General features: G+C 34.5%; 1 long non-coding RNA gene across 1 annotated transcript in view; it reads right to left on the bottom strand.

Moving 5' to 3' along the window:
* The window catches only part of LOC134761853 (uncharacterized), a 63,759-nt gene extending 46,233 nt beyond the window's left edge, over nucleotides 1-17,526 (bottom strand). The window contains exons 1-2 of the long non-coding RNA XR_010141010.1: nucleotides 17,488-17,526; nucleotides 17,206-17,331 (exon numbers count right to left, since the gene is read on the bottom strand). This is a non-coding gene — a long non-coding RNA (uncharacterized LOC134761853). The remainder of the gene's footprint in view (nucleotides 1-17,205; nucleotides 17,332-17,487) is intronic.
* Between the last annotated feature and the right edge of the window lie 6,360 nt (nucleotides 17,527-23,886).

The following is a 23,886-nucleotide window of genomic DNA, read 5'->3' as shown; positions in this document are numbered from 1 at the left end:
TTATGTGTTATTTAGAAGTCTTTAGTTTAATTTCCAAATGTTTGGTGGATTTTCCAATTATCTTAATGTTATTGTTTTTAATTTTCATATTTTGTTGTCTTAGAACATACTTTGTATGATTTCTGCTCTTTTAAATTTGTTAAAGTGACTCATTAAAACAAAAAGAACAATATAACATGTAAGCTCTGGGGTGAACACTAAAAGTTTAAAAGCAATGCATACCTAAAAAGCCAACAGATGGGAAAATATAATAATAATAAAAAAAGAAAGTATATACTTTATCAACCCAATAATAGGCAAGTAAGGAGAAAAAAGAAAAAGGAGAAAAATAGTACAAATGGAAAACTATTAAGACTTTAAATTTAAGCCAAATATGTTAGTAATTGTATTGAGTCTTATTGGACTGAATACTCAACTAAAATACAATAATGTCAGGATAGATAAAAATAAAATTAAAATAGGACACATACCCCTCAAAGAAAGCCTTGTATTCTGCTTCCCAGAGACATATCATAAATAAAGGAGATGGTAAGTTTGAAATAATAGAATAAAATAAGATGTACCTTAAAAATTAATTAATTGAAACTAACTATGCTAATATCATACAAAATGCAATTTGATTACAAATATTACTAAAGACAGAGGGACATTACATAATGACAAAAGTCAGTATAACAAGAAGACCTGTATTTTCCTCATTTCTAATGCATGTAATAACACCACCTCAAAACTCTATTAAGTAACATCTAACAGTACAAAAGAAGAAACAGATAAGTCTGTAGCACACTTGGGGATTTTAGTAAACCTCAAATGATGCAATGGACAAAACAATCAGTGTGAGTATAGAGGACTTTAACATGATTGACAAACCTACAGAATGTGTTTATTTGGTAAAAATTTATTGCTCTGTGTACTTAAGATTTGTAATTTTGCACATACGGTTAGATATTAATTATTCAGTTGCATTGTAGAGAATCAGTGATCACCTGGCCAGGGATAGGATGCAATGGCATACAAATGAGGACAGGTTCAGATGCCACGGCCTTAAATTTGGTTAGAGATGATGGTAGTAGCTCAAGTTAAGGAATGATAGCAAAAGTGAATGGATTAAGAGAAATATCAAGTACTTAGTGATGATTAATGATATGTTTGTGATGAGAAAATCAAAGAAATATCAGCGTATTTTTTAGTAGATGAGTTTTTTTAATGAAATTAAAAAATCATTTTAGTTTGCATCATTGAATTGGATATGAGTTTGGGTGTAGAATGTGGGAGGTTAAAAAGGACTCATCTATGACTTTCACTTCTGGAATTGTGTTGGGTGGATATGTGCAAAACACAGGGGGAAAATGCACTTATTTGCATATCTGTGTCTAGTTGCCTTACATAAAACTCCTTGAATAGAGGACTATTACAGACTATTAGCATCTGTCTTCACTGGTTTGAAGTTCAGGTGCCTAATCACTGTGATGGTAAATGTATGATGGTTGAATGATTCTTGATTTGCTACCTATGTTAGTCCATTTTGCTTGTTATAAAGGAATACCTGAGACCGGGTAATTTATAAAGAAAAGAGGTTTATTTGGCTCATGGTTTTGTGCGCTGTACAAGCAGGGCACAGCATCTGCTCAGCTTCTAGTGAGGCCTTGGGAAGCTTCCAATTATAGTGGAAGGCTAAGGGGGAACAGGTGTGTCACATGGCTAGAGAGGAAGCTCAAGAGAGGAAGCGATGCTGGGCTACTTTACACAACCACCCCTCACATGAACTGAGAGTGAGAACTCACTCATCACTGTGAGGAGGGCACCAAGCCAGTCATGAGGGATTTCCCCCCATGACCCAGACACCTCCCACCAGTCCCACTTCCAACACTGGGGATCACATTTCAACATGAGATTAGGAAGGGACAAATACCCAAACCATATCACTACCCCATTTCCTGGATGTTGGCACTCTGGGGAGCAAAGAAACAACTAAGTCTCAGCAGCTTGTCTTATACTCTTTCCTCAGAAATTTTAGAATGAACATCCCAGTTGGGTCTATTTCTGAAAGCAATCTTCGGTTGACTCACATGTTTTAGCTGTTTAAAGATCAGAGGAGCTCTCTTTACATAACCCTATTAATAAAGTGTTGTATCACAGGAGGGGAAAAAAACCCTAAATGTATGATTTTGGAGGTCATATAATACATCCGTTATGTAATCAGTGTCACATTTAAGGGAGCAAATAAGAGAGGAAAATACTTGTCTGGATCACATCATCCGGGAAGCCTATAGATCCTGGCATTTGCAAATAAAAAAATCAAAATAACCATCATGTCTTTTATTACCCTTGTAGTTATTTAAATAACCATTATTTCTTATCATTAGATTCCATATTTGAAGGTTGCTCATTTTTCATTGCTTATATACATCTGCTTCACTTAACTTTAGCCATTAGTTATCTAATCACTGCCAGGCACTTATGCCAGTAATTCTAGCACTTTGGGAGGCCGAGGCAGGCAGATCACTTGAGGTCAGGAGTTCAAAACCAGCCTGGCCAACATGGTGAAACCCCATCTCTACTAAAAATACAAAAAAAAAAAATGATTAGCCGTGCATGGTGGCAGGTGTCTGTAATCCCATCTACTTCGGAGGCTGAGGCAGGAGAATCGCTTAAACCCAGGAGGCAGAGGATGCAGCGAGCCAAAATCCAAGATTGCATCACTGCACTCCAGCCTGGGTGACAGAGCAAGACTTCATCTCAAAAAAAAAAAAAAAAAAAAACACAAACAAATTATCTAACCACTGTCCTATATTTTATACATATAAATTTAAGGGGTACAAGTGCAGTCTTAACTGTTGTACTTTAATATCATTTTAAAGATGATCAGATTAAAAAATTAATAAACTTACTGCTTTAAATTATAATACACTATGTGGAAAGTGAGCCTTATGTCCAGATAACATTTATAAATGCTATAATAATATTGCTTCAAAATATACGCTATACTAAGAAAATAAACTTATTATATAGACATTGAGCCTTGATAAATTGAATTTACAATATAATTATTTTGTTATTATGTGGAACTTTTTCTCTTATACCAATTTACCAATGGAAGAACACTTAAAACACTGCTGGAAGAGAAGGAAATAATTGTTACTATAATCTTTTATTTTACTGAGAAACCAACCAAAAACTGCATTGAGTGCCCAGCTCAAAATTGCATACGAAAGTATAAAAATATCACCATAAGAGTATGTTATATCTTAATTTTAAGAACCTTGTTTATAACTATAAAAAGAGAAAATAAGTAAATGTAATGAAAGTTAGTGTTAATTAAATGTCATTAACAAAAGCAACAAAAGGAGATTCAGAATAATCACATTTTGGATAATTGACATGAGAAGGTATGAGATCTGATGGTATCTTATGAAATATGTAGATTAATAGTATTAATACCCTAAAATACTCATTTGTGTTGTGCTTCTATTTATTTTTTCTCAGACAGGGCTCACCAGATAGCCTCAGAATAAACTTTGAGATAGGTACAATTATCAAGAAGCAAAGTCTCATTTTCCATAGAAGATGTAAGTTGGTATTTAATGTGTTAATTATTTCCTTTAAATTAGACATACAGAAAAAATCAAAGCACATTTACGTGAAATTAGAAAAATGGATTTTATGCCTAAGGAATATATAAAATACATAAAAACTTCCTTATGAGCTGACTGGCAGTTTCTTCATGAAGAATTATAATTGTTATAACTTATGTTTTAAGGATCAACATTTAATTTTGCTTAAAATTGAATATTTACACCAACTAATAGGATATGTTTTCTAGTGATTACTCTATAGCATAAAAGTCTCACATATAATTAATATTTGAGCTGTGATTATGTTTTTATATCTACCAATTTATCCAACAAATGATTTAATGAATCTTTAGTGTGCCAGGCACTAAACCATTCAGATTAATAAGTATGACAAAAATGAAAACAAATTTTTACTAGACATACATGCAAGATCTTAAGAACATCAAATACTCTTAACTATAATAACAGTATTTTTCCACAGTACTTAAATAGTTGTTCATAAACTACCCTCTGTGTGTCCCAACATTTAGCTTTTATTAGATTTTACATTCCCATTAAATTTAAATTTAAGGATGTTTCATTCATGATAAACCACTTCATGTGCAATTAGAAACTAGGCGGACAGAATTGGGCACGTGTCAAGTATAACACTGTAGTCATTAAAGAGATCCTACCACAGATGCTCATGCCAGGCTTACCTTAGATGAAGACCATACTTCTGCATTTGAGACAACATTGATTCATGGACAAATCGTTTAATGTGATTGGTAATAAAATAAGAATTCCTAGAGCCAATAAAATGCTTAAGATAATAATGATGAACTTAGGGTTTAAAACATAAACAAAAGTGGCATAACAAAAATATATTTTTCTTGAAGCATATTGCAAAATACTGTATTGCAAATACATTATTATTAAAATTTAGAGGCAATAATTGGCATTTTCGAAGGGCCTAAGAATTTTTAAAACATGTTTACTGCTTTATATAATAATGAAATTAATATATCTCATTGTAAGGCAAATTTGAAAACTATAAAAAATGTAAACTATAGGAAAGATATACAGAAGAAATTTTAAAATTGAAATCCCAGCATCCAGAGTTCACCAGAGTGATATACATAACTATATTTTTATCTCAAACTGAAATCATAGAACAGATTAAATTTTTAATACACAGAATTTTAGAACTGTTTTAGAGTTACGAAAAAACTATACCGGGACGTCCTGTTGTGGGGTGGGGGGTGGGGAGGGATAGCATTAGGAGATATACCTAATGTTAAATGACGAGTTAATGGGTGCAGCACACCAACATGGCACACGTATACATATGTAACAGAACTGCACGTTGTTCACATGTACCCTAAAACTTAAAGTATAATAAAAAAGAAAAGAATTATAGATAGTACAGAGTTCCCCTATATCCTACACTCAGTTTTCTCTACTATTAACATCTTGCATTACTATGACACATTTGTTTTAATTAATGAACAAATGATGGTACTTTATTGTTAACTAATTAACTAAAGCCTATACCTTATAGAAATGTCCTTAGTTTTTAAAGGATGTCCTTTTTCTGTGCCAGGATCCCATCTAGGTTACTACATTGTAATTTGTTGCCATATCTTCCCAGGCTCCTCTTGGCTGTGTCAGTTTCTCATTTTTTGTTTTGTTTTGTTTTGTTTTTAAGAACCTTGACATTTTTGAGGAGCCTTGGTGAGATATTTTACAAGGTGTTCTGTTAAAACTTCTCTAATATTTTTGTTTTAAGAAGACTGGTATTATAGGGTATTGGGAGGAAGGCCCAGAGATAATTGCTCGTTCCATCTTATCCTCTCAAGAGTGCATGCTATCAACATGATGTGTAGCTGGTGGTATTGACCAAGGTCACTTAACTGAGGTAGTGTTTGTCATGTTTCTCCACAGGAAAGGTACTCTTTATTCCCCTTTCCATATTGTAGGTTTTAGAAGAAGTGCCTATGCACACAGTCCACACCTGCAGAGAATGCAGAGTTACAGTTTTCCATTGTGAGGGCAGAATTCAGAACGTCTATGTAAATCACTTGGAATATTTCTATATTGGGAGATTTGTCCTATCTATCTATCTATCTATCTATCTATCTACCTATCTATCTATCTGTATCTGTATGTGCTCATGGATATTTATTTTATACTTTGGGCTATAATTTAATACTATTGTATTGTTTTTTTTTTTTTTTTTTGCTCAAATATTTCTTGGTTTGGCCATTATGAGCTCATTTCAGGGGGCCGGTGTGCTCCTTTGACATACCCCCATCAAAGTGTGTGTGCGTGTGGATGCGCATGTGTGTGTGTTGAGCACTTTCTTCCTTTCTGAGACAAGATGTCTAGGCCTATCTTTTATACTCCCTTCCCCAGTCCTAGAGTCAGTTGGTACTGCTATTGGAGAAAGATATTAGTATTGGCTGTTTCTTGTCAGTAGGGTACCAGATTTATTTTTGCATTCAGCTTTTTTTTTAAAAAAAATTATATAATAAGAATTTTCTTGTTAAGTTTTAAGTTTGCTTTTGGAATTGCTTTAAAATGCAGTAGTCCATTGTACATTTTGTTGAAAAATGATTATTTAAACAAGAGGCAATACTAACAATATAAATATGTTTGCAATTTTCCCTGTTCCTAATAACATAGCACACCTCTTTTTCTGCAAAATGAAGCTAGCTTTTATTTTAATAAAACAAATGCATTTTGTTTAATACCTACTTCTCATAGTTTATATATTTGTTAGTAAATAAGTAAAATATGTATAAAATAATAATAGTCCAGATGAGATTATTAAATTGGATAGAAAACGTACTTGCAGGATTTAACAACAATAACATAATAGAGCTAGAACAAATTTTCATTTTTAATTTTTGTGGGTACATGGTAGGTGTACCTGAGATGTTTTGATACCGGCATGCAATGTGAAATAATCACATCATGGACAATTGGGTATTCATCCCATCAAGCATTTATCCTTTGTATTGTAATCCATCCAATTATTCTCTTTTAGTTTTTTATAAGTGTACAATTAAATTATGTTAACTATAATCACTCTGTTGTGTTATCAAATAGTAGTTCTAATTAATTCCTTCTAATTATTTTTCGTGCCCATTAACCATTCCCACCTCCCCTCTCTACCTCCTCCACCCCCACTGCCCTTCCTAGCCTCTGGAAACCTTCCTTCTACTCTCTATTTCCATGAGTTTAATTGTTTTGATTTTTAGATCCCACAAATATGTGAGAATATGTGATGTTTCTCTGTTTATACCTCATTTAACTTAAAATAATCATCTCCAATTCCATCCATATTGTTGCAAATGACAGGATCTCATTCTTCTTTATGGCTGAATAGTACTCCATTGTGTATAAGCACCACATTTATTTTCATCCATTCATCTGCTGATAGACACTTAGGTGGCTTCTGAATCTTGGTTATTGTGAACAGTGCTGAAACAAACACAGGAGTGCAAATCTCTCTTCAATATACTGATTTCTTTTGTTTGGGTAGATACCCAGCAATGGGATTACTGGATCATATAGTAGCTCCATTTTTAGTTTTTTGAGGAACCTCCAAACCGTTCTCCATGATTGTACTAATTTACATTCCCACCAACACTGTACAGGGGTTCCCTTTTCTCCACGTCCTTGCCAGCATTTGTTATTACCTGTCTTTTGGATATAATCCATTTTAACTTGGGTGAGGTGATATTTCATGGAAGGTTTTTTTAGGGTTTTGTTTTTGTTTTTTATTTTTGTTTTTGTTGTTGGAGACAGGGTCTTGCTGTGCCATCCAGGCTGGAGTGCAGGGGTGTGATAACAGCTGATTGCAGCCTCGACCTCCTGTGCTCAATTGATCCTCCTACCTCAGCCTCCAGAGTAGCTGGGAATATAGGTGCATGCCACCACACCCAACTAATTTTTTTGTGTGCTTTTTGCAGAGATGAGGTTTCACCATGTTGTCCCGAGCTCAAGTGGTCCACCAGCCTCAGCCTCCAAAAGTGCTAGGAATACAGGCATGAGCCACCACACTTGTCATCATTGAAGTTTTGATTTGCATTTCTCTGATGATCAGTGATGTTGAGCACGTTGTCACGTGTCTGTTTGCCATCTTTATGTCTTTTTTTTTTTTTTGACAGGGTCTCACTCTGTTGCTGGAGTGCAGTGGTATGATCTCAGTTCACTGCAACCTCTGCCTCCAGGGTTCAAGCGATTCTCCTGCCTCAGCCTCCTGAGTAGCTGAGACTACAGGCATGCGCCACCATGCCCAGCTCATTTTTGTATTTTTAGTAGAGATGGGGTTTCACTTGTCTTTTGAAAAATGTCTATTCAGACCTTTTGCCATTTTTAAATGGGATTAACAGACTTTTTCCTATTGAACTGTTTGAGTTCTTTACATATTCTAGTTATTAATCACTTGTCAGATGGCTAGTTTGCAAATATTTTCTTGTATTCTGTGGCTTATCTTTTCACTTTGCTGTTCCCTTTGCTGTACAGAAGCTTTAACTTGACATTATCCTATTTGTCCATTTTTGCTTTGGTTGCCTGTGCTTGTAGGGTATTACTCAAAACATTTTTGCCCAGACCAGTGCCCTGGAAAGTTTCACCAATGTTTTCTTGTAGTAGTTTCATAGTTTGAAGTCTTAGATTTAAGTCTTTAATCTACTTTGATTTGATCTTGTATATGATGAGAGAAAGAGCTCTAGTTTCATACCTCTGCATATAGATGTCCAGTTTTCCCAGCACCATTTATTGAAGAGACTGTCTTTTCCTCAGTGCATGTTCTTGGCGCTTTTGTCAAAAATGAGTTTGCTGTAGGTGTGTGGATTTGTTTGGGGGTTCTCTATTCTGTTCCATTCATCTATGTGTCTGTTTTTATGCCAGTACCATGCGCTTTGGTTACTGTATCTCAGCAGTATATTTTGAAGTCAGGTAATGTGATTCCTCCAGTTTTGTTCTTTTTGTTTTGGATACTTTTGGCTATTCTGTGTCTTTTGTGGTTTCACATAAATTTGAGGATTGTTTTTTCTGTTTCTGTGAAGTATGTCATTGGTATTTTCATAGGAATTACATTTAATCTGTAGATTGCTTCAGGTGTTATAGATATTTTAACAATATTGATTCTTCCAATCCATGAACATGCCTCCATTTTTGTGTGTCCTCTTCAATTTCTTTCATCAATGTCTTATAATTTTCATGATAGAGAACTTTCACTTCTTTGGTTAAGTTAATTCTTAGGTATTTACCTTTATATATGGCTACTGTAAATGGGATTACTTTTCTGAGTTCTTTATCACATTGCTCACTGTTGGCTTATAGAAATGCTACAATTTTTGTATGTTAATATTGTATCCTGCAACTTTACTTAATTTATTTATCAGTTCTAATAGTTTTCTTGTTGAGTCTTTAGGTTTTTTCAAATATAAGATCATATCATCAGCAAACAAGGATAATTGACGTCTTCCTTTCCAATTTGGATGCTTTTTATATATTTATCTTGTCTGATTGCTCTAGCTCAGACTTCCAGTACTATGTTTAATAACAGTGGTGACAGTGGGCATCCTTGTCATGTTCCAGATTTTAGAGGAAAGGCTTTCAATTTCTCCTCATTATGTATGATACTAGCTGTGGGTCTGTCATATATAGCTTTCATTATGTTTAGATATGTTCTCTATATACCCAGTTGTTTAGGGTTTTTATCATTAAGAGATGTTGATTTGTATCACATGCTTTTTCAACATCAATTAAAATGATTATATGGTTGATGTCCTTCATTGTGTTCATATGATGTTGATTTGCATATGTTGAACCATCCTTGCATCCCAGGGATAAATCTCACTTGTTCATGAAGAATGCTCATTTTAACATATTGTTGAATTTGGGTTACTAGCATTTTGTTGAGAATTTTTGCATCAGTATTCATCAGAGAAATTGGCCTTTAGTTTTATTTTCTCAATGTCTTTGTCTGGTTTTGGTATCAGGTAATACTTGCCTCATAGAATGAGTGTGGAAGTATTTCTTCCTCCTCTGTTTTTCAGAATAGAGTATGATTGCTATTAGTTCTTTAAATCTTTTGTAGAATTCAGCAGTAAAGCCATTGTGTCCTGGGTTTTTCTTTACTGGGAAACTTTTTATTACAGCTTTGATCTTGTTGCTTGTAATTGGTCTGTTCAGGTTTTAGATTTCTTCGTGGTCAATCTTGGTAAGCTGTATGTGTCTAGAAATTTGTCCATATCTTCTAGATTTTCCAATTTATTGTCCTGTAGTTGTTTGTAGTGGCTACTAACAATTCTGTGAATTTCTGCAGTATCACTTGTGTCCATTTTCATCTCTGATTTTATTTATTTGAATCTTCTCTCTTTTTTCTTAGTCTGGCTAAAGGTTTGTCAATTTTGTTTAACTTTTCAAAAAGCCAACTTTTTGTTTCATTGATCTTTTAAATTTTTTTATTTCAATTTCATTTATTTCTTCTCTGATATTTATTGTTTCTTTTCTTCTACTAATTTGGGGTTTGATTTGCTCTTGCTTTTCTAGTTCTTTAAAATGCATCAGTAACATGTTTACTTGAAGTTTTTCTTCTTTTTTGATGTAGGCACTTATAGCTATAAACTTGCCTCTTAATACTACTTTTGCTGTGTTTCATGAGTTTTGGTATGTTGTGTTTCCATTAATATTTGTTTCAAGAAATTTTTCAACTTCCTTCTTAATTTCTTCATTGACCCACTGTTCATTCAGGAGCAAATTGTTTAATTTCCATGTATTTGTATAGTTTCTAAAGTTCCTCTTGTTACTCATGTCTAGTTTTATTCCATTGTAGTCAGAGAAGATGCTTGATATTACTTCAATTTTTCTAATGTTTTGAGACTTGTTTTGTGACCTAATATATGGTATATCCTTGAGAATAATCCAAGCACCAAGGAAAATAACGTGTATTCTGCAACTGTTGAATGAAATGTTCTGTAAATATCTATTAGATCCATTTGGTATATAGTGCAGATTAAGTCCAATGTCTACCTGTTGTTCTATTTTACTGTGGCCGAGCTGACACTCAAACCACAAGACAGTCCTTCCCACTCTTCACTCTTCCCTTGCCATTCCATTGACAGAGAACCCTCACCCCATGGCCACCACCATCACAGGCCCATGGGGAGTACAGCCAGACTACTGCTGATGTTCCCTTAAAGCCCAGGGGCTCTTAAGTCAGCTTGCAGTGAATGCTGCCTGGCCTAGGACTCACCCTTCATGGAAGTGCCCCCACCCTCACCCCCAGCCCAGGGCAGATCCAGAAATACCATCCAATAGCCAAGTCCTGGAATCTGGGACCCCAAGAGCCCACTTGTGCCCTACCCTTTGTGGCCAAGCTGCTACCTAAGGTAAAGAACAAAGTCCCTTTTACATTTCTCTCCACTTTTCTGAAGGAAAAGGAGCCTCCCCCATAGCCTCCAGAGCTGGAAATATGTTGAGTTTCACCTGAAGCCAGCAAGTCTCAGGGTCTCACCCAAATCCCTCGACGTAGTACCTGGCTATTACTGCTGGTTGTTTAGAGCACAAGGGCTATTCAGTTAGCAGGTGATAAATCCTGCCGGGACTGGGTCCTTTCCTTCAAGGCAGTGAGTTCCCTTCTGGCCCACGGTGTGTCTAGAAATGTCATTCAGGAGGTAGGACCTAGAAAGGGGGCCTCACAATTCTGACAAGTTCCCTATCCTGCTGTAGCTGAGCTGGTATCTAAGATATAAGACAGGGTCCTCCTCACTCTTCCCTCTCCTCTTCTCAAGCAGAAGTAAGCGGTCTCTTTTGGAGCTGTGAGCTGTGCAGCCTGGGGTTGGGGAGAGGTGATGCCATCATTTCTTAGACTACCCAGGTGTCTCAGTAGGTGGCACGCCCACCCCCAACACGAGTCCTCTGACTCTGGGCACAGTTATGCACTAGGACTCGCCTAGGAGTTGCCATCCTTGTGGCCAGACTTCCTTTCAAGATTATTTAAGTTCCCAGAGCACCTTATCCTACACTGGCAAGGCTTGCAGGAACTAAATATCTAACTGCTGGAATTGGTGATTCACCTCTGTCTAGGGCTGGTCTAAATGTTTCCTCCATAGGTGGGCTTCTGCTGAGTTTGGCCAGGTTTTGTTCTCTGGTATAATAGGGCAGCACTGAGTTCAGTGCCTCACAATTGTTGTGCTCTCCCTCTCCCCGGCACACAGAATCACTCTCCACACCATGCCCCCACTGCCAGGGTTTGGGGAGAAGTGGCATTAGCGATTCAAAACAGTTTCTGTTACCTCTTCCGTGCCTCTTTCAGCGATATGAAGTTAAAACCAGGTACTGTGAGTGCTCACCTGATTTTTGGCTCTTATGAAGGTGCTTTTTTTGTGTAGATAGTTAACGTCCTTACAAAGAGGGACAATCATTCTGCCATCTTGCTCTACCCCTGTCCAAACTAGAAATACTTTTAAAACAACATTAAGTAAAATTTCTTCAGAATGATTTCTAACTTTTTTCCTATATACTATTGTAGATAATTTACAGGGAGTATACAGAGAAAAATATGTATTTTAAAGAGCATATTTGAAAAAAATTCTAGAAGAAATGGGGATATCAAAGGATTAAATAAATTATAATTGATAAGAATAAATGCTAAAAATTTAGTCATGGTTGTAGTAAGCAAAATAAGAACAAAAACTACCACAACTACTTCATCAAAATAAGCCTTCTATAGTGATATGGCACTGGCTACAATTTGATTCAAGAGCTTTGGCATTGCCTGACCCATGCTGATGTCATTGAGTTCTTTCTATATTTCACTGAACTAGTCTACTAAGTTCAGATTCTGTGGCTAATTTAGTCACTTTGTCAGACTTCAAAATGTTACACAAGGTTTACTCTCTTTGTCTTCCCTAACAATACAAACCTGATTTTTAGCCATGCTGGAGGATAGTCATTGGTGAAAACATTGATCTTAAAAGAGGGAAAGTATCCTTTGATAAAGGATAACAGTAGTTTCAGAGCAGGTGGCAGAATAAAATCAGAATTTTGGATTGACCACTTTTGCTTTCTCTTTTAAGTCAAAAGAGTTAAACAAATAAAATATATAGGTATGTGATATATAAACAGAATTGAAAAGAAATATATTTTTGCCAACATACATATACATTGCATATATTCTGAAATATAATTGACTAAAATGTCAGGCCTTGAAGGTACAGAGTACGAAAAACTGTTCCCAGACACTAAATAGGGCATGAATAATAGTAGTTGAAAATGCAGTTTTAGGAGGAGATAAAACCCCTGAGCATAACTATTAGTTACTTTCTATTAAAGATCCTCTTTCAAGTAATTGAAGAATTCTGCCTCAGACCAAAATTATTGTTAATGGCTTCAAGATGATGGGCTATATTTTAAGCAAGAAAGGGCTTAACTGAGCACAGGACAAGCATATTCAAATTTTAAAACCATATATAGGACTGCTTTTTTCTAGTCAAGAAGGAATAAGAGAAGTTAGAGTCACCCTGTAATCTAAAACTACCAAGATAAGAGAAAATATACACCTTAATGGCACTAAAATATTGAATTGTAACAGTCAAAGGACAGTGATATCTATAAAAAGAGAAACTAAAGAATGGAGTACTACAATTTTCCCAGCTTACAAACTGATAAACTTTAAAGATCTTATAAAGAGAGGGAAAAATTACAATGAATAGGATATCAAAAAATGGTGAAATTGGGACTTTTGAACATTTTGTTCCTCATACATCAAAAGAAAACTAGGAGAAAGATCAGAATAAACTTTTTTAGCATTCTAGAAATTAACCAAAGTTTTACAGCAGAGGAGCATTTATACAAGAAAACTTGCTGAATCTCAGTAAGAGTGAGCTTTTTGTCATTTTAGCTTACTCCAGTCATATTATCCCTTCTCCATCACCCCAGTATCCTTGAAAAATAATAGAACACATTCCTGGTACAGCATGACCAACCTGGAAAGAAGCAAAAGAAAGCAGAAGGAAGCTGGAGCTCTTTCAAAGCCCCATTCCCAAAGAATTGTCATCATTTGACTTGTCTGGTGGATTTGAGGAAGACCCACTTTCAAGGTTGTCTGTATTTGACTTGACATGGCACTTGTCAGGTGTGAAAATCTCTTTAAAGGGAGCATTTGTCAAAATCATTTACCGGCAAGTGTTTTAACTTCATCACTGCCTCAGGTGCCAAATAGCAGTCTGGGCAAATGATAGAGTAACCAAAAGTTTAGGAGAAAATGTTGGGAATGAGATCCCCATAAGGGCTTTTAAGAGCTCTGATATACTCTTAGAAATCTAGAAGTCCACGTGCATGCATAGGACTGTGTGCATTCCCAGGGTTGTATACATGGTGTTCTCAAAAAAGGCCTGAAAACGTCCTAAGCTGTCACTTCTGGCTGACCTTGTGACACTGCGCAAGCCAGAAGTGAAAGCTAAGGCAGAGCTGTAAGGTGTCTAGCTGAATGTTGAAAGCATGCCCCAACATGCACAGAAAGCCTCTCAGCAAAAACTGAGAGACTTAATGGTTCCAGAAATTTAGGCATATTTCTGCCTAGTCAATAGCTAAACACTAAGCTAAATGAATCGAGACATCAATGACTACACATGCCAAAGAATGCAGACATTAGAGAATTAGATAACAAAATTCACTAAACAAACAAAGCTACAGCAAGCGGCAACAACAACAAACCAGAGAGAAAAGAAAGATTATTATTTCTGGAATTGAAGCATTATATCATTTTAAATGTCCAGATTTTTTAATGAGATATAAAAAATTATTTTAAACCGTGGCCTGTAGGAAGGAAAAAAAAGCAATTAATAATTGTCACTTTACTAAAGAATATCAGATATTGACCTTACTAGACAAAGATTTAAATTAGCTATTTTAAGTATGTTCAAAGAGTGAAAGTTTACATTCTAAAGAACTAGGAGAAAGTATCAGAATAATGTCTTACCAAAACAGAGAATATCAGTAAAGAGATAGAAACGAAACCAGCTATATTTAGTAGTATTTTAAATGTGTCACCCCACTGCTTTCTGACTTCCATGGTCCCATAAACAGAAACAAATAAAAATACTAATAAATAAATCTTTCAACAAACAATGCTGTATCTAGAAAACTACTCTTCAAAATTGAAGGAGAAATTAAGACATTCCCAAATAAACTAAAACTGAGAGAAACTGTCCCTGGAAAAATTTCCTAAAAGTTTGACAGTATAAATATAACTTTTGTTTGACTTGTATTTTTGCCCTATGTAATTTAAAAGACAGCTGGGTGAATATATGTTCTGATGTAAACACACATGTTAAGATGTAATTTGTATAACAATAACATAAAGGAGGGGAGAAAATGGAGCTATATAGGGGAGCTATATAGTATACAGAAGTAAACTTTCTGTATACTATGAAAATTTAGCAGGTATTTATCTAAATGAAATTGTAAGGTGTTAAAATATTATTTGTAATCTACAAGGTGATCACTGAAGAAAATCTCAAAAAATACATTTTAAAAAATAAATTAAAATGTTACCATAGAAGATATCTACTGAAAACAAGAAACCAATAATAGAAGAATGGGGAGAAAAAAGGCATAAGACATATAGAAAACAAATAGGAAAATGATAGACATAAATTCTACTTATTGGTAACTACATAAAATGGAAATTATTTAAGCTCTCTAATTAAAAGGCAAATATTGCTGAAATACCTAAAAAACATGGCTCAACAAAATATTTACCACAATAGAGACACTTTATAATCAAATATACACATAGTTTGAAGGTTAACAAATAGAAAAAAGTTATGCCACACAAACTTATCACAAAGGAACTGGAGTGACTAAACTAATATTACACAAAATATATTTTAAGACAAAATTTGTCACTAGACACAAAGAAATATTTTATTTTATTTTATTTTATTTTAACAAGATCTTGTTCTGGCACCCAGGCTGGAGTGCAGTGGTGCCATCTTGGCTCACTGCAGCTTTGAACTCCTGGACTCAAGAGATCCTCTTACCTCAGCCTTTAAAGTAGCTGGGGCTACAGGTGCGAGCCATCATGCTGAGCTAATTTTTGTACTTTTTGGTAGAGATGGGGTTTCACCATCTTGCCCAGGCTAGTTTCAAACTCCTGGGCTCAAGCAATCCACCCGACTGGGCGACTGGGCCTCCCAAAGTTCTGGGATTACTGGCATGAACCACTGCACCCAGCTGAAAGACATTTTTAATGATAAAGTGATTAAGCCAACAAGAAGCACAAATAACGTTAAGATATATAGTACTTAAAAAGAAAGCTACAAGTATACGAAGCCAAAATTGAGAGGAAAAGTAGGCATTTCACAATAATAAGACTGCAATACCTCATTTTCAATGGTGTATAGAACACGGAGACAGAAGATCAGTAACGAAATTAAAGACTTACACAATGCTGTAAGTCAACTAGACCTAACAGACATGTACAGATCACTCCACGCAGCAACAGCAGAATACACATTCTTCTCAAGTACACATGAAACACTCACCATGATATACCATATGTTAGGCCATAAAAGAAGTCAAAATAAATTTTAAATGATGGTAAAATTGTACAAGAGTATGACTACAATGTAAAGAAATTAGAAATCAATGACAGAATAATTTTCACAGTCACGAATATGTGAAAATTAAACACCACACCTAATAACCAATAGATCAGAAAGAAATCACACAGAAAATTAAAAAGTACCTTGAGATTAATGAAAACAAAGGCACAAGATACTAAAACTTATGGGGAACATCAAAAGCAGTACTTAGAAGGAAATCTATAGCTTTAAACATTTACACAACAGCACAATGAAGATCTAAAATAAACCTTTCACCATCCACAGAAAGAAGAGCAAACTCAACACAAAACAAGCAGAAAGAAAGAAAAAGTAAATATTAAAGTGGAAAGAAATGAAATAAATCATAGACAAATAATAGAGAAAATTAAACCAAATATGTAACATTTTGGAGAGAACAACAAAATGGCAAATCTTGAGTAAGATTGACAAAAAACAGAGAGCAGACTCAAATTACTGAAATCAAAAATGAAAAGAGGAACATTACTCTTGGCCTTACAGATATAAAATTTTTATGAAGATACTATGCACAATTGTATGGTAACAAATTAGATAATCAAATAACATAGATATATTTATAGAAAGACATGAACCGTCTAAACTAACCCAAGAAGAAATAGACAATATAATAGGCTTGTGACAGAGTAGTTTTAAAACTATTTCACAGCGAAAAACCCAAGATGGAATGACTTTTTGGTGAATTCTGCCAACAAATACTAGCAAACTAAATTAATTTAGCAATGTGTTTAAAAGATTAGAAACAATGATCAAATTAGATTTGTTTCAGAAATTCAAGTTTGGTTCAACATAGAAAAAAATTAATAAACATAACATAATATTAATTGAATAAATGGGAAAAAGACATAATTTTCTCAATAGAGAAAATACTTGGAAAAATCCAACATTATTTCATGATAAAACTCTCAACAATATAGGAATAGAATGAAACTTACTCAATCTGATGAAAGCAATCTAAGAAAAACCAGGGCTAATATCATACTTACTGGTGAAAAACGGGATGCTTTCTCCCAATATCAGGAACAAGACATGAACATGTGCCCTTGCCTCTTCTATTCAACAGTGTATCAGACATTTTAACCAGATAAATTAGGCAGGAAAGGAAACGTCATCTAAATTGAAAAGCAAGAAGTATTTGTAAATGATACTATCCTTTATAAAGAAAACCCCACAATATTTTTTTTAAAAAATCTCTTGGAGCTAATAACCACATTCAGCAACAGTGTAAGATCCAAGTGTTGGACAGTTTCTGTATAGCCTTGACTGACCTAGTCTTACTCTGTCTTGTTGATTGTAGTTCTCAGAATAATTGAACCATGTGTGAGCATGCAATATCCTGAGACAGGGAGGAACTGCCAGAAATAGACCAGGCTTTGTTATTTGCCCTCCTAGGGAAGAGAACTTCTTGAGTTAGAGAAGAATTGCTCAGGATAGCCTGAGCTTTATTCTTTATCCTAAAAGCAGGATGCCCTTCAATGCGTTAGCCCAGCAACTCACATGTGCCCTGAATTAACCCAAGGTGGGTTGCCTTTTGGGATCCCTAAGCTGCAGTCCAAGTGTGGCATGTTCAGTCAGAACTCCATCCAACCCCGACAGCTCTCCAGAGCCTCGGCTGACCAGCTCACTGTGGATCCTGGGCTTCTGTTGTCCCTTGCCACCTACCTGTAAGTAATAATCCTGTTCCATATAACTTGTAAAATGTGAGTTTTGTGTCTTACTGAACTTGGGTAAATAGTAAAGGTGCAGCCCAGGATGGAGTGAACAGAAGTGTTTGGATCCTGCTCCTGGTGGTTGGCATAGCAATGACCTTTGTTATCCTCCATGCAATGGGAGTCCTTCCTTAGTATTGGTAATTAGTCACCATGGTCATACCAACCTGAACATGTGTGATCTTGTCTGATCTCAGAAGATATTGGTAATTAGTTAACCTGTTTCACACCAAGATCAATATTTAAAACTCAGTTGCATTTCTATACAGTATCAATGAACAATCCAAAAACTAAACTAAGAAAACTATTATACTTACAATAGAAAATAAAATAAAATATTAAGAATAAATCCAACCAAAAATGTGCAATGCAATGCACATTTGTAAATAGAAAACTACAAACATTGTTGAAAGAAATTAAAGAAGATCTACATAAATGGAAAAACATGTTATGTTCATGTGTTAAAAGTCTTAATGCTGTTGAGATAGGAATACTACTCTGGTCAATAATACTATATTTTATACTTGGAGTTTTATGAGAGTAGATCTTAAATGTTTTCACCACACACACAAAAATCGTAATCGTGTGAGGCGAGAGATTGTGGCAATTATTTCACAATGTGTTCATGTATCAAAACATCACATTAAATACCCAACATATATACAATTTTTATTTATCAAAAGCTGAAAAAAGCAATCTCTATCAAAATTCCACCTTTATATTTTGTATAAATTGCAAGCTGATCCTAAAATTAATGTGAAACTCAAATATTATTAGACATGCTAAGAAGCAGGAAAATAAAACACGCAGTGGATATAAAAATCAGTCAATAGAAGCTGAACCAGAAATAACATGACAAGTTTCTAAATGAGAAAGTGAAACAGTTATTATAACTACAATTCATATGTTTAAGAAGTTAGAGAAATAGAAATTAAAATAAATAAGCTACTTTATCCTCTCTCCCTCCTATAAGGGTTGATGCAGAGTACATTACCCCCAGCAATACAGATACATGTGTGCAATATGTCCACTCAGGGAATCTCATTAGCTACTCAGTATCCACATTTTTATTAGGAGCTGGTCATATAGGTACCTTCTGCCTAGGATGTACGGAAATTCCAAACTCCCAGGAAAAAATTACGTGTTCAGGATAAGCCATATTATTTTCACAAACAGTCTATGCACAATGAGCCACCCTTATCATTCAAAGAAAGTTTTATATCAGACAAGGGAAATGTTTACCAATCAAGTTCCCAGATGCCAGTCAAGGGTAAACTTTTCAAGAATAAGTTTCTAAGGATAGGCAGTCTCAGCTCTGCTACATTAACCATTTTTGCACAATATGGAATACTCAAGCAACACTATTAACCAATGTGCACTAACTGACATTTATGGATTACTCCACTCCATCCAATAAGGGCAGAAAATTTATTATTTTTAAGAGTACATGGAACATTTAGCAAGAGAGACCTAATATGGACGATCAACAAGTCTCAATATGTTTAAAAGAATTCAGGACCATAAATAAGTCTCACTACCATTTAAAGGATTCAAACCACCAGAAGTAAGTTCTCTGACTGCCACAGAATTAAATTAGAAATTATCAACAAAAAATATTTTTGAATACCCCCAAATATTCAAAATCTGAATAGCACAATTCTAAATAACCCATGGAGCAAAGAAGAAATTGAAAGGGAAATTAGAAATTATATTCAAATAAATAGAAATAAAAGGCTAAGATATTAAATTTTTTGGGATATAGCTAAAACAGACCTTAGTGAAAATTTTACAGCCTTACCACCAAGATTAGAAAAGAAAAAGTTTCAAGTCAATAATATCAGCTTTTACCTTAAAACAAAATAAAACCAAAACAAACAAGCAAAAAAAGAGCAAATAGATTCCAGAAGCTAATAACAATAATAACAGTAGTAGCAATCAAAATCAATAAGAAACAGAAAAAGAAGTAGAGAAAAAACAATGAATCTAAAAGCTGTGGTTTTTAGAAAGTTAATAAAGACACAAATTACCAATACTATGAATGATGAAATTGAAATCACTACAGATTCTAGAGATATTAAGGTGATAACAAAAAAAATTGTGAATAGCTTTATGCCAGTAAGTTATACAACTTAGATGACAAATTATTTTAAAAACACGATCATCAAGGCTCATTAAAAATAAACAATCTGAATAGCCCTACATCAATCACAGAAATCGAGACTTCAGTTCCCACAAATAAACCCGTAGACCCATATCATTTTGCTGAGGAATTCTACCAATTACTTGAGAAATAATATAATTTTTACGTGAAATCTTGTAGAATTTTAAAAAGGAGGAAAATATTTACTCATTCAATGAGGCCACCAAGATTTTTATATAAAATCTAGGCAAGGGCATGACAAGAAAATTTTAGACCAGTGTCCATCATGAACATAGGTACGAAAATCCTTAACAAAATTTTGATAAGTCTAATCAAACAATATAAAAAAGGATAATACAAAAAAATGCAAGGCTGACAATAAATAGGCTGATAATAATATAATTCACCATATAGTCAGACTAAAAACAATGGTCATCTCAAAAGATGAAGAAATAACATTTGACTTCAAGACTCATGCAGTTACAATAATCAAGGTGTGATATCAGCATCAAAATAGAAAACCAGATCAAGAAAACAGAATAGTGTAAAAGTACACCCACACGAACATGGTACACCCACATAAATATGGTCAATTTGTTTTTAACAAAAGTTTAAAGACAAATCTGTAGAAAATGAATAATCTTTTTAACAAATGATGAGTTGTAACTATATATAGAAAAAAACTTTGATCTATACATTTCAACATAAACAAAAAATAATAAAAATAGATAATACCCAAATATTAAATGTAAAAATAAGAAATTTCTGGAAAAAAATTACAGGAAAAAAATCTTTGTGATCTTGAGTTAGGCAAAAAAAAAATTTAGATAGAATAGCAAAAGTACGAATAAAATAAAATTTAAATATCACAAATTTGGTGTTATTAAAATTGTGAATTTCTTGGCTTCAAAATACAGTGTTAAACTAATGAAAGACAAGCCACAGACTGGAAGAAAGGATTATGAAGTCACATAAATGATGTATTCACAATATGAAAATAAACTCTCCAAACTCAACAATAAGAAAACAAGAAACATAACTTTGAAAATGGACAAACATTTGAATAGATCCTACACAAAAAAGATATATGCATTGCAAAAAAAAACATGAAAATATGCTCAAAATCATTAGTTACTGGGAAAGTTAAAACCACAATGGGATTTCACATCCACTACCATGTCTAAACTCATAGTTACTTAACAAAGTGTTAGCAAGCACGCGCTGAAACCCAAACAATGCTGGTGGGAATGTAAAACACTACAAGCACTTTGAAAAACAAATACAAGTTTCTACTAGAATGTTAAGCATACATTTACTATATGACTCAGGAATTATACTCTTAGGTATTTACACAAGAGAAATTAAAGTCCATAGCCACACAAAGACTTCTAAACAAATATTTGTAGCCAGCTAATTTGTCATTACCTACAACTGGAATCAATCCAAATGCCCAAAAGATGAAATTATAGATAAATTGCTCTATATCCATTCAGTGGAATTCTACCCAGCGATAGCAATAAATAATTTATTAAACAGACAAACATATATTTTAATCTCAAAATAACTATTTAGTTAAAGAGGAAATACAAAGATCATAGTATATACAGTACTCTTCACATAAAGTTCTGGAAAATGCAAACTTATTTAAAGTAACATCATTGCCTGGGAATGAGGAGAGGTCAGGAAGACTCAAGACGAAGGGATTACCAAAGGATGGGAGATTCTTTTGGGAATGATAAATAGGATGTTCATTGTCTTTAACAATGAACAATATTGATGTTCATTATTAATGTTCGTTATACTTTGATAGTTTCACAGATGTACACCTATCAAAAGCTATCCACTTGTGCATTTGAAGAGTGCAATTTATCATATGCCAATTAAATCTAATAAAATTGTTTTAAAATTATATCTAAAACAGATATTGCTTGTTTATCCAAATTGCTTGTTCAAGGTGGTAACCAAAAGCTAACTCAGTGGAAGACTACTAAGGTAACTGGCAAAGAGACGTCCATTCATGGCCTGCCTTGGCTGTGACTGCTGCCCTTCTTTTAGACAGCCTTCTTGTAAGAAAACAGAGAGGGCAGCACAGCACCAGAAAGCCAGATGGCCATGCTGTTTTCCTACTGACAAGGCCTGCTGTTTTGCTACAAGACCCAATCCATTGTCATCTGTTTCTTAATCAAGAAAATAAAGACACTGATACTAAAATTCTATCATTTATCTCCTGTCAGATACCAATAAGTTAACTTAACTAAAATTCCATTTCTAATACAAGTAATACTCAGGTTTCTTTGTTGTCCTCACAGGTTTTCATCAGTACCAAGTGTCTTCGTTATTTCTTCTACTACGTAATCTCTGGAATTGAAGTTACAGCCACTGTCTTCGCTATCTTTTATACGCTGTGGTCTGATTGCAGTACATTTTTCGTTTTTGTTTTTGTTTTGCCACTGTCAAACTGTATCTTTAGGGCAGCGATGATTTCAATGGTCTCTTGCTCCACTGGCTTTTTTAACTGCTGGAATTCACACAGTACAGCCTGAGATCCCAGATTATAACACCTCCTAAAGAACATAAAGAAGATAAACATTTTCCAGTAGGATAAAATTGTTTTCAAGATGTCCCAACAAAATGATTTAGTACTTTACCACAGAAGTATACACAATTAAAACAAAAAGTTTACACAATTACATTTTGCTCTCAATAATCTATGAAATACACAATGCTTGACATATTATTAATCTCTAAAACATGTAAAATCAGGAAATTAGCATCAGTGATATTATCTCTTGATTTTACTTTACTCCTTTTCTCTCATTTCCTTGCTCAGTTAATATATTAGTGTGGTATTTTTTAATGCCTCACAACAAATGCTAATGAATTATTTATCATTTTCTCACAAAATGGAAAAATATGAGATGGTTTATACTACCATGTGGAATTAGGGCAGGTAACCATAAATTACCACAATGAGTTACAGCTCTTATGCAGGATATGGTAACTTTGCTAGAGTAGACGAACCTAATCTCATGTCCCTGCTATGCAGTTACTGATCTGGGAAATTATTATTTTTCTTACTCATAGGCAGAAGAATCAGAAGCAATGTATCCTAACATGAAATGGGCATAGAATGGAAAGTCTGCGGTAACTCCCTTCCTCTCTCCTGGATCATCTGAAATTCCTAAAAATATCTCATTAGTTCATTGCATTAACGGCATCATGGTCATTGGAATGTGACAAGTATTGGGATATCTTGGTAAGACTCATGTTATCCAGACTATGGGAAGGAAACTACAAAGACTCAGGGGCCACATTGATAAAGATTTTTGGATCCTGGTATCTGGGGCCTGCCAAGACATTTCTTTCCTATATTAGTCACTTGTTGCTGTGTAACCAATAACTGGGGCTTCTGACAGCTCAGGGCCTGCCTGGGCTAGTACTGACCTCCAAGCACACTCACATGGCTATCGCTGCAGACCTCAGTTCCTCACCACACCGGCCTTTCCACAGGCTTCCTGGATATCCTCATGACAACAGGGCTGGCTTGCTGGGATTAAGCTTCATCTTTTGAGAAGAGTATCAAAAATTTTGTGGATATGTTTTTACAACCACCATATCCTCTATTGTATTGCAACTTGTACCTCAACCATTAGGAAAGAATCACAACCACTGGTAGGCCTCTGAGTTTTAGAGGCAGCATATTCCATACTTAGGAATACTTCTCGGACCCACTTTTTAGATGATATGATAACTGCTAGTTTTGAGTAGAGTCTAAAGCAAATCTCAGCAGCAGGTCTTGGCTGCTCTACAGCCATCTC

The sequence above is a fragment of the Pongo abelii genome, chromosome 7, assembly GCF_028885655.2.
Source record: "Pongo abelii isolate AG06213 chromosome 7, NHGRI_mPonAbe1-v2.0_pri, whole genome shotgun sequence".
NCBI lineage: Eukaryota > Metazoa > Chordata > Mammalia > Primates > Hominidae > Pongo > Pongo abelii.
Note: the sequence above shows the minus strand (reverse complement) of the source record. Positions and strands in the feature narration are given on the sequence as shown.